General features: G+C 37.0%; 1 long non-coding RNA gene across 1 annotated transcript; it reads left to right on the top strand.

Moving 5' to 3' along the window:
- Positions 1-11,608: 11,608 nt before the first annotated feature.
- On the top strand, positions 11,609-12,893 carry LOC134168103 (uncharacterized). Its single transcript, XR_009966418.1, has 3 exons — positions 11,609-11,722; positions 12,287-12,404; positions 12,542-12,893. It is a non-coding gene; the product is annotated as an uncharacterized LOC134168103 (long non-coding RNA).
- Positions 12,894-13,839: the final 946 nt, after the last annotated feature.

The following is a 13,839-nucleotide window of genomic DNA, read 5'->3' as shown; positions in this document are numbered from 1 at the left end:
GCAAGATCCTTTATAGGTTTGAATATAGCAAATAAGTTCTTTCTTGATGCCAAGACATAGTTCTTTGCTGATGGAAAACTTTAATTCAGTCAGGTACTGAAGCTCATCTAAAATGTGGCAAAATATTTAACTTAATAAATAGGTAAGCATTAAAGACACCGAAGTAAGCAACACTATCATACAACTTATCTACATTTCACAGAGGTGCTTGCAACTAAGCCATAATTAAAGGGGGGGGGGGGGGGGGGGGGGGGGGAGTTGCATCCTGTTTGTATATTAAGAGGATAAATTTATGGGATAAATTACTCATTCTGAAATATTCACTGTGCTTTACTAATTATTACAGCAAAGATAATTCAGGAATTTAGTAAATTCTACTGTCACATACAGGCATATACAAATGCAAAGACATGCTTGGAAATGCACTGCAGGCAAAACTGAAAGGCAAGAAATATTACTAAAGATGCTTTAAAAGGTTTTCAAAGTTGCTAAGATATCATCAAGTAGCATATCACACCTCAGACAGGCACAAACACCCAAGATTATGTCCTAAATAATCATGTCCTGTAGCTTTGGTTTTGCCTTTCCTTTCTTTAACTTTCCTGGTTAGTTGTAAACCTCTTCAGAGAAACCACCACCCTCTGACAAGAAAAAAATATTTGTGTTTGGGATTCACTATATTCACTCAGCACTGAATGAGTTCTTACAGCTTTTCTCAATTATTAAAAAAAAAAAGGCAACAAAAACGTAAAAAAAAAAAATGATTTGTAGCAAAGCAAGCAGCTGAGAAGATACATGTTTACCACTTCTAATACAGTAAGGAAAGTAACAGGAGATAGAGCCTTCCTTTCACTATCATACCAGGATTTTTCTAGCAGCATTACATCTTCCGTCTACAGCTGTGTAACCAAAAAATAAAACTGAAGGCATTTACATTAGACACAAATATGATGATGGAATAATGTCAAATAGAATAGCTTTACAGATTTGACATAAAAATAATGATCCTGAATAAATGTTTCTGATCTCACTACCTGCCTGAAGCTTATGACAAGAGAGCAACAGCAGTAAGCATTCATCGGCTAATACTTAGTATTAGCTGATGACGGATACTGAATAACGTAGGTGCTCCTTTAATCTATGTAATAATAATGTTCAGACAGCCATATACAAAGGCTTCACCTTTTTTTACTATTACCACCTCATCAGCTAGTAAAGATCTTTCAGCAAACATTTATCTTAGAATCACAGAACGGGTTAGGTTGGAAGGGACTTGAAAGCTCATCTAGTTCCATACCTTCCCTACTCCCCACACCCCACCCTGCCATGGGCAGACACACCTATTAGACCAGGTTCAGGATTAAAACTCAAATTAAAATTAAAAGCTAAAACATCTATAACTTCTGAACAAAAATCAGTTCTGACTCCCTTGACACCATGCAAGATGGAAATGTCTCTTCAGCTTTGCTTTTGAGATCTGTTGGTTTTTTTTTTGCTATACAGATGATTGTACAGATGCATTCCAACTTTACAGTTAGCAATAGCTGTTTCTTTGAATACAGAATGGTAAATGCCTACTGAACTTTTCTTTTAAAACTTAACAGCCAAGATCAAAGACTAATTCAATTAATTCTAATCTCTAAAGTTATTAGATCTAGGGGCTTTATTATTAACATTTTTTAGGCTTTTAATCCTTTACACAATGACTTACGCAGGCACATAATATCCCAAATGATAATAACTACATTGTGACTCCTAATAAATTTTTATCTAGCATGACTCATTTATAAAGCTGTCAGTTTAGTTCCTTCTCTGTAGAAAAGACACAGAGAATCCCGCACATTATGGAAACAAGGGCGATAAAGACTACAGATATGAGTGCACTATTTGAAACTAATCATTTACTCAGAGATCAGAAATTGTTTCCAAGCACACACTGGGGCAGTTCTTGGCACTTACCATGATCCTCTTTCAAGCAACTCTGCATTAAAAAGGGGTATAAAGCATCCCAAAGACTGTGAAATGCAAAAATGGCTTTCAGCTGTCTTTTCTCCCTGAACTGTCCCTAGTCATGAGAGACAAGCCTGACCCCACTGAAGTCAACAGAATTTCTGCCATTGCCAGTAGCAGGACAACACTTTAGCACTGGTTTTATTAATAATTCACTCGTCAGAATGATACTATGCACATTTTGGCAATGGCTTTGTGTTTTTCATCAAAGTAAAAGACTGATGTAATAAAAAATGTTAATGTTCCCAGCTCTGGTATTAGGATTAGACTAACTGAGAAAAAGTTACATCATGTTTATGTTATTCATCAGTGAGTTGCTACTGTTGTTAGCTACCCCAAGCTCCAGTTCCACTTGAACTCTTTATTAAAATACTGTTATAGTAAGAAGACAACATAATGAAAACTTTTGCTTTTATGTAGAGAAAGGAAGCATTTAAAAAATGGTAGACTGGCCCACAAGGATCATAACTGAGGTTTATAATTAGAGCTTATGATACCATAACCCTTCTTTCCTGAGGTACTCTTAGTACTCTGAGATTAGTCAGTTAAATAAAAAGCAATCTCATAATATTTACATGAAATTCATCTGCATATTATGTATAAATGTGATACTAATGACACTAATCAGCCACCTATCTTTCAATCTCTACACAGTGATTTTGCACCTTTTTAGCCAACAAAGACATTTTCTCATATCCACTAATCTATTGCTCCACTGAGGGTATTTGTACCCTTCCTCAGCCAAGTCAAGGCAGATCATAACAATGCTAGGCACATCTGAGCTAATTTTAACCTAGCCTGCATGTATCACTGCTGTCAGCCATTATCTTCTAGAACAAAATACAGTCATACACTGTATCAAACGGGTGTGTCACACTAAGATCTCTGCAGTTACACAATCACTATAACTGGCCTTGGTAGATATTTAGACTATAGATACCATGACCTATGACAAATCATACTTTCGTGTATATTAATGTGTCAGGGCTGAGACCTGAACTCTCTTGGTGACATACTGTTAGTTGCAAAACACAATACTATTCTACTATCAAATGAAATGGACTGACTGAGAAAACAAAACAAAACCCTCTTTCATTGACAATGTCCCCGTGCAATAAAAATTTGCCAGTGATCATTTCTTTTTAGTGAAACTTAAAACCAATCTACTTCTAACCTTTCTAAATACAAGATCAACTCATGCAAGAAGTCCATTTAGTTCCCAGATTTGCAGAGAAGGAAGAGCCCAAGTATTAGAGTTATATCAAGTTGCATGAATACATAATAGACAATGAAAAACTTCACAAAAGTCTTCACTGCTTCTTTGCATCAGAGTTCTTATTTATAAAGCATTACAAAACACTTTTAAAATTTAGTATTTGAAATTAGGACAATAATGAGTGAACATTAATACAGGATTTATTAGAACATCAGACTGCAGAATATTCACGTTTTAGACAAATTCAAATATACTGAATATTTCTTTAAAAATATCTGACCCAAGAGTACTTCGGATATTTTTGTCAGTCATGTATCAGTCCAACAGACAGCTGCTGTTAAATTGTACTTGGAGTATTGCATATGCTGCTAATAAATGTATGAATGAAGTTTTAGGAATCGTGTGTTTTATTTAAACTGCACATTAATGCTTTAGATACATGCTGAAACGAGTTTCTCAAAAATGAAGAGAAGCTGATGACAAGTTCTAGGCATTAGCATACTATTTACACTGTTATACATTTGCGTTTCTTACCTCCTAATCCAATTTCTCTGACAAAATACTATAGTATACATGAACTCTAGGCTTGGTGTGATGACAAACTAATATCTTCCTTTCCCTGGAAAGAACACATGCTCAATAATTTTAAAACAGTCAGTTGCTTCAACAACATGATACTCTTGGAGGTAAAAAAACAAAAACAAACAAGCAAACAAACAGCAAAAAAAACCCGAAACAAAACAAAACAAAAAAACAAAAAGAAACAAAAAAACCAAACAAAAAAACACAACCAAGCAGAAACACTCTATGCCCTTAGAAATTTATGGATAACGATGTAGAGAACAGTTGCCTGTAGTTTAACATCTCTCAGACATACTAATTCAGACATAAGTATTAGCAGAAGTTTAACAACTATTTTCCTATCATCTTCAAATAGCTTATAGAAGTTGAAAAGCCTAAATTGTTCTGAAAATACCAGGAATTACAACTACTTAACTGCCTACAAACCCAATAAAACTGAACTGCATTTCACCAAAGTCTCAGAAGTATCTTTGCATGAGCTATGGATTATAGGTATGAATTACTTCTAACATGCATCTACCTCCAAACTGGAGTGTGTTACACCACACAACACCAAAACAAAAGCTGATTACTAAGATCTTTCAAAAAATAATTATGAACCTATCTTAAAAGCCATAGAGAATTTCAAGAAAGCAGAATTAAAAGTTACTAAGAATTAACAAAACTAAAGCACAACTTACATGATACTGAGATATTATTGCTACTTCAAAGCTCTTTGAAACCTGAACCTCAATGTCCACAGTTTGAGCTGTTTAAATGCCACAGTCTATAAAGTAATTTTGGACAGATCATTAATTCTTTTTTTTAATTATAGAATATAGCACAGATAAAATTAGGTAAGGTTTATCTGGAATGTTAAATATCGATAATGCTGGTGAATAGAGCAGAGAATTATTGATTAACTATCAAGTGTACCTGGTAAATGGTCTACATGTTTAATCCATGAGTTAGAATGCTGAATAGAGTGAACCTTAAAGTCCTTATCCAAATTTAGAGTTTTTTTAGCCTTCAGTTTTATTTTCCACTTAAAAAACATGTGCTGTGTGTAGTGGAAAGTATCTTTCTCACTGGCCTGAAATAAAACTTGTTTTCCTAGATATAATATGCACTTATAGCTGGCAACAACCATTTCACACTTGCAAATTAAACCAATTCCTGTGAAGTGACTGAAAGTCACGTTGATTTTAGTAAATCCAGAGAGAGCTCATAAACTGTCAGGATGACTTTGGTTAAATGTTAGCAGAGTTCAAAAGAAGAATAGAGAACATCAGTTCTACTGAATTCTAAAAAGTAATTTGCATCGAGTTTGCTTGAAGAAAAAAAAACAAAAAACCAAAACCACAACAGAAAAGGTATTCAAACCTTAGGAACCATCTCAAAGCCTCTCAACAGTTTTTGGCCTTTGTGCAGTCTGGCATTTAAATAGTGATATGCAAAGCTCCCTAAAGACCAATCACTGCCTACTTGTTTATTCTTTTTAATACAATAGGAGAATTATTCTACCCCACTGATTCATATGAAAATCATTTTCGAAGAAGCCAAAAACCAAAAGGCCAACCAAGTACTGTAAGGCAAACTAACAGAGACTGGTATCTGATGTTTAAAGGTATGAAAACATATGATAACAATATGGATAGAAAGTATAAAATGTATGCGGAAAGAAAGCACAAAGGTATTTGCAAAACAGCTGTAATGAATACAAAAGCCGACATCCCAGGCTGTCGGCTGCTCCCACAGAAATGACGTGGGGTTTCAAGCAAGCAACGCAGAATGGTATACACCAGCTGCCAACATTCAGAATACATACACAGAAAAAAAGACAACGCTTTCAAGAGCGGCCACTGTACTAAGCCAACATGAGCAATACTGTACATAGCTGACACCTGGGAGAACTGCACTAGAACATGGACTATATTTGGCAAAAATTTGCATAAAATCCAGTTTAAAGTTAATTTCACCTACATTGTATAGTTCTTGAGTACAACTAAGGGCAGTGGTGTCTATCATAAAAGGCCCCAAAACACATCTTGGATATCTCAGACTATCTAGGCTCTGTACCATTCTACATGTTTCTGTCAGTCTGAAAGCTGAACATGCATGAATGTAAAACATTTTTCCTGAAGCCTTACACAGATATTCCTGGATTTGTCCCTGATAACTGTTCCACTCAAAACATTTTAAATGCAACATAGTCCACCACTTTAAAAAAGTATTTCCTTTGTTATTGTTTTAACTCCAGCTCCTTCTACTGCTGTTATTTAATGACCAGAACAACTAAAAAAAAAAAAAAAAACAAAAAAACACAAACAAAAAACCCAAACAAATAAAAAAAAAAACCCACAACACTTAATGAAGCTGGCTTGTTTGACTCATGCTTACCAAAAAAAAAAAAAGACCTTTATTTCTGTGACACTCTTCAAAACCCTACCATCTGAGCATTGGTTTTTAAAGCAATACAAATACGTTCTAAGCTACTGCAAGCGTTATGGCAGTTTGCAGTAAGTAAATAGGATACTGTAAGAATACAGTTAGAAATGCACTGAACTCCCATTTTTAACCCTTTCACTTCTGATAAATGCTTTTCTCCCCTCATCCATCATTTCCACACAAGAGACATAGACAGAAAAGACTTTGTCAGATTGCTGCTTGGGAATTCAGTGGAGCATATCAAGCACCAAACAGTAGCCAAAACATCTGCACCCAGCTGTGTGTTGTTCCACTTTGTGCTTCTCCTTCATACTCCCATCCATCTTGTCAAGAGTCCCTGCACCATACAACAGAAATGTTATAGACTTTTTCCAAGGTAAAAATACTTAAAAGGGGAGGAAAAGAAATTCAGTCGAGTGCAAAACCAGGACAAAACACAACCTGAACTTTTCCTTTCCTCTATGTAATGCAAACTTCACATTAAGGCACAACATATAACTTAATTTAACCTTTTGGCAACTAGTGGCTCTTGCAGAATTAAACATGCTGTTTAATGAAAATTCTCCTATAAATTGGGGGGGGGGTGGGGGGAGGTGTGTGTGTAATAAACCAAAAAAAATCCCTCAAAATAAACAACCAACCAAAAAAAAAAAAAAAAACAAACACAAAATGCAAAGCAAAGCACAAACAAATCTGAAGTTATTACATTCACTGAAAACATCAGAAAAAAGCAGATGTTTCCCATAACCTAAATTATAATCCAAGATTTACCATGGATAGTATTGAGACATTTCAGAAATCACTTTTTCTGAAGACTATCTGCTTCTAGTGAAGTTCTTTATCTTACAGTCCTACATTAAGCAAAATCTCAGTTCTGCCACATGGGATCTCCACACAGCAAGTCCCATGACTTGCCTCCTCATCTGTTTCCCTATTCCATTAGTTATTATTTGGGAAATTTTCCACTGCACAGACTACCAAAATTTCAGTACACTGTGCAAGAGAGTCAGCTCCTGCAATAATAGGACTGTTATTTGTCACCTTGAGTTTCTCAGTATTTCATTGTATCTCATTACAAGCTAGTGCCACTGTGCACAAAGTATTAGAAGACAAGGTAAACTTAATGGTTGCATGACATAAGTAACTCAGCAAAGAAGATACAGCAATACAAAAAACTACCCAAATCATATTATATCTGAAAGCAGGAATCCAAAGTTTTTGTTCGTTTTTCTTTTTTGGACTAACTATAGATTGACAATTGAGAATCACAAAACGCTGACTTCACCCGCTTCTTCCATGCATTAACACTTAACAAGAATATTTTCTGACAGATAGGCATGACTTTGCCTGTATTTTTAAAGCATGCTATATAGATCACAGGTTTATCTTCAGCCTTCAACACCAATTTTGTGTCTACCCTATACAGCTGTGAACTGAACTTCTGCACACTGCAGAGTATTTCTGACCTCTGAAAAAAGTTTCACATCTATCTGACATATACAAACTCATACTAAGCACAATCACCAAAAAGTCAGGAAAAGGTCTCCATATATATTACAATCACAGTTTCCATGTTACTTCACACAAGTAATTCTGACAGCTTTTTAGTAAATCTACATAATGTATACCTTTCCCTCCTTTTTATATGCATTATTTTTACATTCTGTTTGCAGAGCGCTCCACTGATACAGAGATAACACAGAGCCTACAATACTTCCAGCACGAAATTGTGTAGCTTACAAGTACAGAAAATTGCTTGTTCCCCTGGTTACTCTTGCTAGATTTGCATTCTAACACAACAACAAAGAATGACAACTTTCTGCTTGTCACCTGTGAACCCATCTATTAAGAGAGGATTTTGTAAACAGATACTGTTTAAAATGTTAATTTCATCTTTGAAGAGAAGTGGGTAAGAGGAGAACAGGTGTCAATAAACAAGCAGTCTGAAAGAATTACAAGTCTCTGGAAGAGATACTAAGAATTTGGGATGTTACATATCTGACAAAAGCAACCAGGGGAAGATGATGTTGGTGAAATCATTTGTTTAAACACACATTTAAGAAATTACTGGAACACAAACTCAGCTTTTAATCTTAAGACTTGACTGCTTCTGAGATCCAGACAGAACCAAGCTGCATCAGACATCATCGGGTCCTAGGGATTGACCTAATACTTCCTGCCAGAGTTCAGGATGTGAGTTTTCAATGAGCAAGAAACAATTAAAAAAGCAAAAAATGACAGAGCATGTTCTGAACTTCAAGAACGGGCTGAACTGTCTATGGGAGACAGCATGAAGTTTGATTATCTCAAGTGCTGCTTGCAACAAACACATTCCACTTCCCTGGTGAAGTTAATGTCTGCTATAAGGCAGACTACACACAGTGTAAATGTCAAGATTACAGGTCTGATCCAAATGTAATGAAGCCACTCATTAGAGCGATTCCTGTACAGGGCTTTCCCCATGACATTTTTGCTACATTTGCCATACCTGCACTTTTGCTGACATATTACTTACTGCTCCAGATCAGTAAAATGGACAGAAAGCTAAGGAACATTCAGGAACATTAAACCTGTTTCTGACACACTGCATGTAGCCTCACTCTACATCACTTACTACATCTCAGATTACATTACATTACATCAAACAGCTAGAAATTGAAAGAATAGTACATGACACAATACATTTGTCACATAACGTGATGTGACCGTTAAAATTTCACCAAAAATATTTCCTGGTCCACAGACTACTACCAAATCAGACTGTAGTTAATATATCCAAATTGAATTTGGCACAGAGAGCATGAAAGTAAGACCAGAACGATTCTGTGCATGCATTATATATACATAACCCTGTACATAATATAATCATGTTGAGGCAGAGATGAAGATTTTCTTGCTTGAAACTGGCAGACTTGTGCAGCTGAAAACCTGTTTTATTTGCACATATATATTTTAATAGAAATCTACAGCAGATGAATTTTTCAAACTCAGGACTCAAACTTTGTCATTTTTTTAATCATCATGTTCTTAAAATACAACATTTGTAGGTAATGGCAGGTGTTTTAGTGAGAACAGGCTAACAATATTATTTAGAAAATTTAAATAGTGCCACCTGCCATTCTTGATGCTTCCAAACTGTTTCCTAGGTATACTTCTTAATATCCTGTTCTGCTACAAAGGACATTCTATCACAGTTGCACACAAACTCCAGTAAATATCTTAATCAGTAGTACAAATTTCTAAACAGCAAGCCTACCCAATTAATCTTTCTGACATGGCACATACCCAAACTCAGCTAAACATTGAGAGGTTTTTGTGGAAATGCCTACATGCCAACAAAAAAAGAAATCCCACACCACAAAACCTAGGTAGCAGCATGATATTAAAAAAATAGTATATCTATTTATGTCATGAACAAAGGCCAGAAACTATAAACAAAAAAAAAGTGAGCATTTTTAAGTGGTGAAAATTTTCCCTTGCAACCATTTTAGATCTGTTCTCAAAAAATACCCTTAGTTCAGTAACTACTGCCTGAGAACATTTTGAATTATAGCATACTTTCAGACCAAAATGTTTTCCATGTTGAAATATCAAATGTGTGGTGACTGTCTAATCGAGGTAAAAATCAAGTTAATTCAGACAGCAATATCTTTAACACAATGACAGTGATGCAACATACCTGTGCCAAAGGACAGTAAAAGAAACCACAAACTGTACTTTCACCAAGCAAAAGACCCAGTGCATCACCCAGAAATACAAATGGAATATTCTTGTTCTAAAATAAAAGTTCCTCGATCTGCCATGATGTCTCCTTAAAGTAACTCCTCAATTAACAAAAATTACATGCAACTTCTATCTGAAAATATGGTTAGAATGAACTGTTTCAATAAAATTGTCAAAAGATTGCCATAAGCAAGCAACAGTAGAAAGCAGCAGTGACATTTGAAGGCTCAGTATGGTCTGCTATTTTTAAGGGGGCATTCTTCGTACATGCTGTACTAGCATTATGGTAAAGTTAGACTGCATGATTGCTACCTTGGGCTAGCATCAAAACAAAAAAAAAGTCACCCATCTCATGACATTATTCTTTATAAATTAAGGAAGTCAAGTGAGGGTAGTAAATTTTCATTTTTAATACATTAAGCCATACACACTAATGAACTCAGCAAGCTAAATGTGACAGGTTATTCTCCTTGGTTTATCAAGGCATTTATGCACATGCACAGGCACACAATATGAGCCTTGCAGATCAACATCTTCACCAAATATATTTCAGCTGTGATTAAAGCAAAGTGAAAACCATACAGAGAAAATAAAGTGCTGTAATTTATAGTCCACAGCAAGGAAGCAGACAGCAAAAGAAACACCTTTTTGTCTGGAAGTAAAAGCCTTTCTACTACAGTAACAACTGCTTGAAATAAGATTTAACCTGTGTCTCTTCTGTCCTCATCCTTATGGTGGACAGGAGAGAAGGATCACTTAACTACTGTCGTAAAGCAACCAACTGCATCTGGTTCATAAGTGATACGTATCACAGAACAGAAAGGTGGCCCTGGACAACTGAAATGATTCATCCTCATAAACCAAGGCAGGAACAGGCAGGAACAACTCTGCTTAAATTAACTCTGTAAAATGCTTATTTAGTCTGACCGCAAGTACTGCAGTGACAAACTCCGTTACTTCCCCCAGCAGTGTATTCTAGGACATGACCATTTCCACAACTGGAACTTTTTTCCTCAAGTCTAGCCTGAATCTTCCCTGATCCAGTTTAATTCCATTATTCCTTATCCTGTCCCCAGAAGCAATGGAAAACAGATTATTCCTTTTCTCTCTGAAGCAATTTGGAGACACTTAACGACTCAGCACACTCTGCCCCCCATCGGGCAGATTGCCCGAGCCTCCCCCGATCCTTGCCCTTACCTCTCGGTGAGGGCTACTACACGACATCCTAAACTCCAGGTGAAACACAGGCCAAACCAGCTAAAGTTTGTTTTGTGTGCGAGTTTCAAACCAGGCTCCTGTTCGTACATGGCAGCGGGCCGCCTTTTCACATCTTAACGTGGGCGATTAACGCCCAATCCGCACCTGAAACAACCTCCGCGTCGAACGCACCACTTGCGGCTGGCTCGTGTTTACACAGGAACGGCTCATTCCTACCTGCGCACCACAGGCGGCAGCGCTCCCTGAACGAAGCAGGCGCCAACCGGCCGCAACCGGTTCCAGGCAGCTGCAGCCTAACGGCAGCGGCGCGTGCACGCTATGAACCGCCGCCGCGCGCAGGGGCGAAGGGCGCGCGTGAGGAGAAGCGAGGGAGGGAGGGAAGGAGGAAGCGCGGAAGCATGGCGGCTGTGCGGGGCTGCGGCGGGGGGCCGCGCTGAGGTGGGGACCGTGGCCAGCTCACTTCAGGCTGGGGACAGGCAGAGGCACGGGTTTGGGAAGCCAGGGGAGAAGTAATTGGTGAAATGGAGACAGAGAAAGGAGGGAAAAGTGTGCTTATTTAAATATTTGACTTGGGGGGGTATTATTTTGGGGGGGTTTGGGGGTTTGTTTTTTGTTTTTTTTTTATAATACCAGGTAAGCCGGTATTAATCTCCAATAAATTAAATTCACTCAAAAATCTCCAAGTCAAAGGCCGTTCTACCCATGGCACTACCCACATGGCATACTTTTTATTTCTCCCCTCAGAGCTACATCCTATTCTTTTCCAAACCACCTCTGCAAATTCTTAAGATCGTTTTGCACTTTTAGCACACCAGAAGCCTAAAAGCACAATATCATTTTTAGAAACAAAATCCAGAATTACCAGTTTATTTTCCAAGTGAGTTGAAAGAAGTTCTATGGGCACTAAGAATATCTTTGAAGTTTATACTGGTACGTTGTGGTATCTGAAATACTTTTAAGTCTTGCACACACAGAATGCTATACAGATTAGGTAAGGATTATATTTATATTGTACTTACCCAGCACTGTAATTATCTAAGTTTTATTCTGAAGTGTTCTACAGAGCCATTACTGAAGGTTATTTTTTCCACTTGATTTATCACACTGTAGATGCTGCCACACTTAGGAACAAGAGTGCCACGACTGCAGCAGCACCCACCCTTCCACAACCCAGCCTGTTACACTTCATAAACACCGTATTCAAACTGCTCAAGATGAACTTGGAAAGGTGAGAGATTAAACAGTCTCAACAATTTATCATGTGTTTGTGAAATTGAGTACACAGAAATTAAGAAGTCAGCAGGAATTACAAGTATATTCATTAATATCAGCAACAACACACAAACATTTCTCTAATCATTGCAGAGTAAAATGGGACTTGGTGTATCCAGGAGCAGCACCCTTCCGCACCACCACCAGCTCAGGGGAGCACTGCACCATACAAACCAGTAGTGACACCTTGTGTGCAAATAAGACATTAATCTGCTTGATTGGGGAATAGGTTGAGGAAAGCATTTCTTTCTGATATGCTTAAAACAAACAAAGGAAAAGTTTCCTGTGAGAAGAAGCACATAAGAAGTATTTACTAAAAATGTACATGCACCACAACAAGTAAAAAATAGCCACCATACTGGGCTGTACAAACAGCCTGTTGGGATTTTCCAAGGGTGCCCTTGTAGAGGGAAGTGCAGTATGTTTAAAGATACACTGCATCAATAAAGACAATGACTTGTAGCTGATTTATCAAACTGGCTTTCTCTTTGACACTAGGCAAACTCATCCCCATCAGCACTCCTGGTTTCTCAGTGTAAGCCAGGGAAGCATCTTGCCAGTCATCTAAGTAAACGGTCTGAATAATACCAGGCAATTTTTAATCAAACAGTTATTTGTGGATACACATTTCAGCAGTTTTAATAATATTTACCTACCTCATAGGGATGCTGCTTAATTTAAGCAGTCGGTTAACGTTTTAATGATACTTTCAAAACACAAAAGCCTAGTGATGACACAGCTAAGGTTCATAAATGATGCTATTCTTCCTTAGATTAATAATATCTTCATAAAAGATGCCTTGTGAAAAACTGCAGACTGCTTTTGTGCTTTATTTCAAATAGCAACAAAACCATTATAATTAGAAATTTTTCTGGTTTTCAAGGCTCCTTATAAACAGTTTTTAGTTTCACCTAAATTAATTTTCTTTCTCATTTGAAAGAACTGGGAGGAATACCCAAGAGAGAAGGAAAGTGAGAAAGAGCACTGCTAGTCACATCACTTCTCAGTACTCTCTAGCTCTGTACTGAAAATGTACTTCAGTGCTTCAGGAGCTGTGAAAATTCAAGCTGTGATCATACAGGCTAGAAGGAGAGTGGGGGCTGACAAAGAGGGAGGTGTTGCTTTTGTTACGTATTTTACTTTAACATAATACATAGTTGCCAATATGAAAAAAATTGCATGTACTTTTCATTCTGTGTTAGAATGTGCCACATTACATCAGTGTGCCTTGTTACATAAAGTAGTAAGTGATGTGCCACCCACATCTTTCTTTTTTTTTTTTTTTTAACTTTTGTTTATGATTTAAACCAATAATCACACTAAACATTTGGAAATAAATTAAGCCTTTTCAGACTGATTAAATTGGCTGAATGCTTTAAACATGTGACTCC

The sequence above is a fragment of the Pezoporus occidentalis genome, unplaced genomic scaffold (genome assembly GCF_034315485.1).
Source record: "Pezoporus occidentalis ecotype Australia unplaced genomic scaffold, CSIRO_AGI_Poc_V1 ctg30, whole genome shotgun sequence".
In the NCBI taxonomy this organism is placed as follows: Eukaryota; Metazoa; Chordata; class Aves; order Psittaciformes; family Psittacidae; genus Pezoporus; species Pezoporus occidentalis.
The sequence above is the reverse complement of the archived record's forward strand: the minus strand, read 5'-3'. Positions and strand labels throughout refer to the sequence as shown.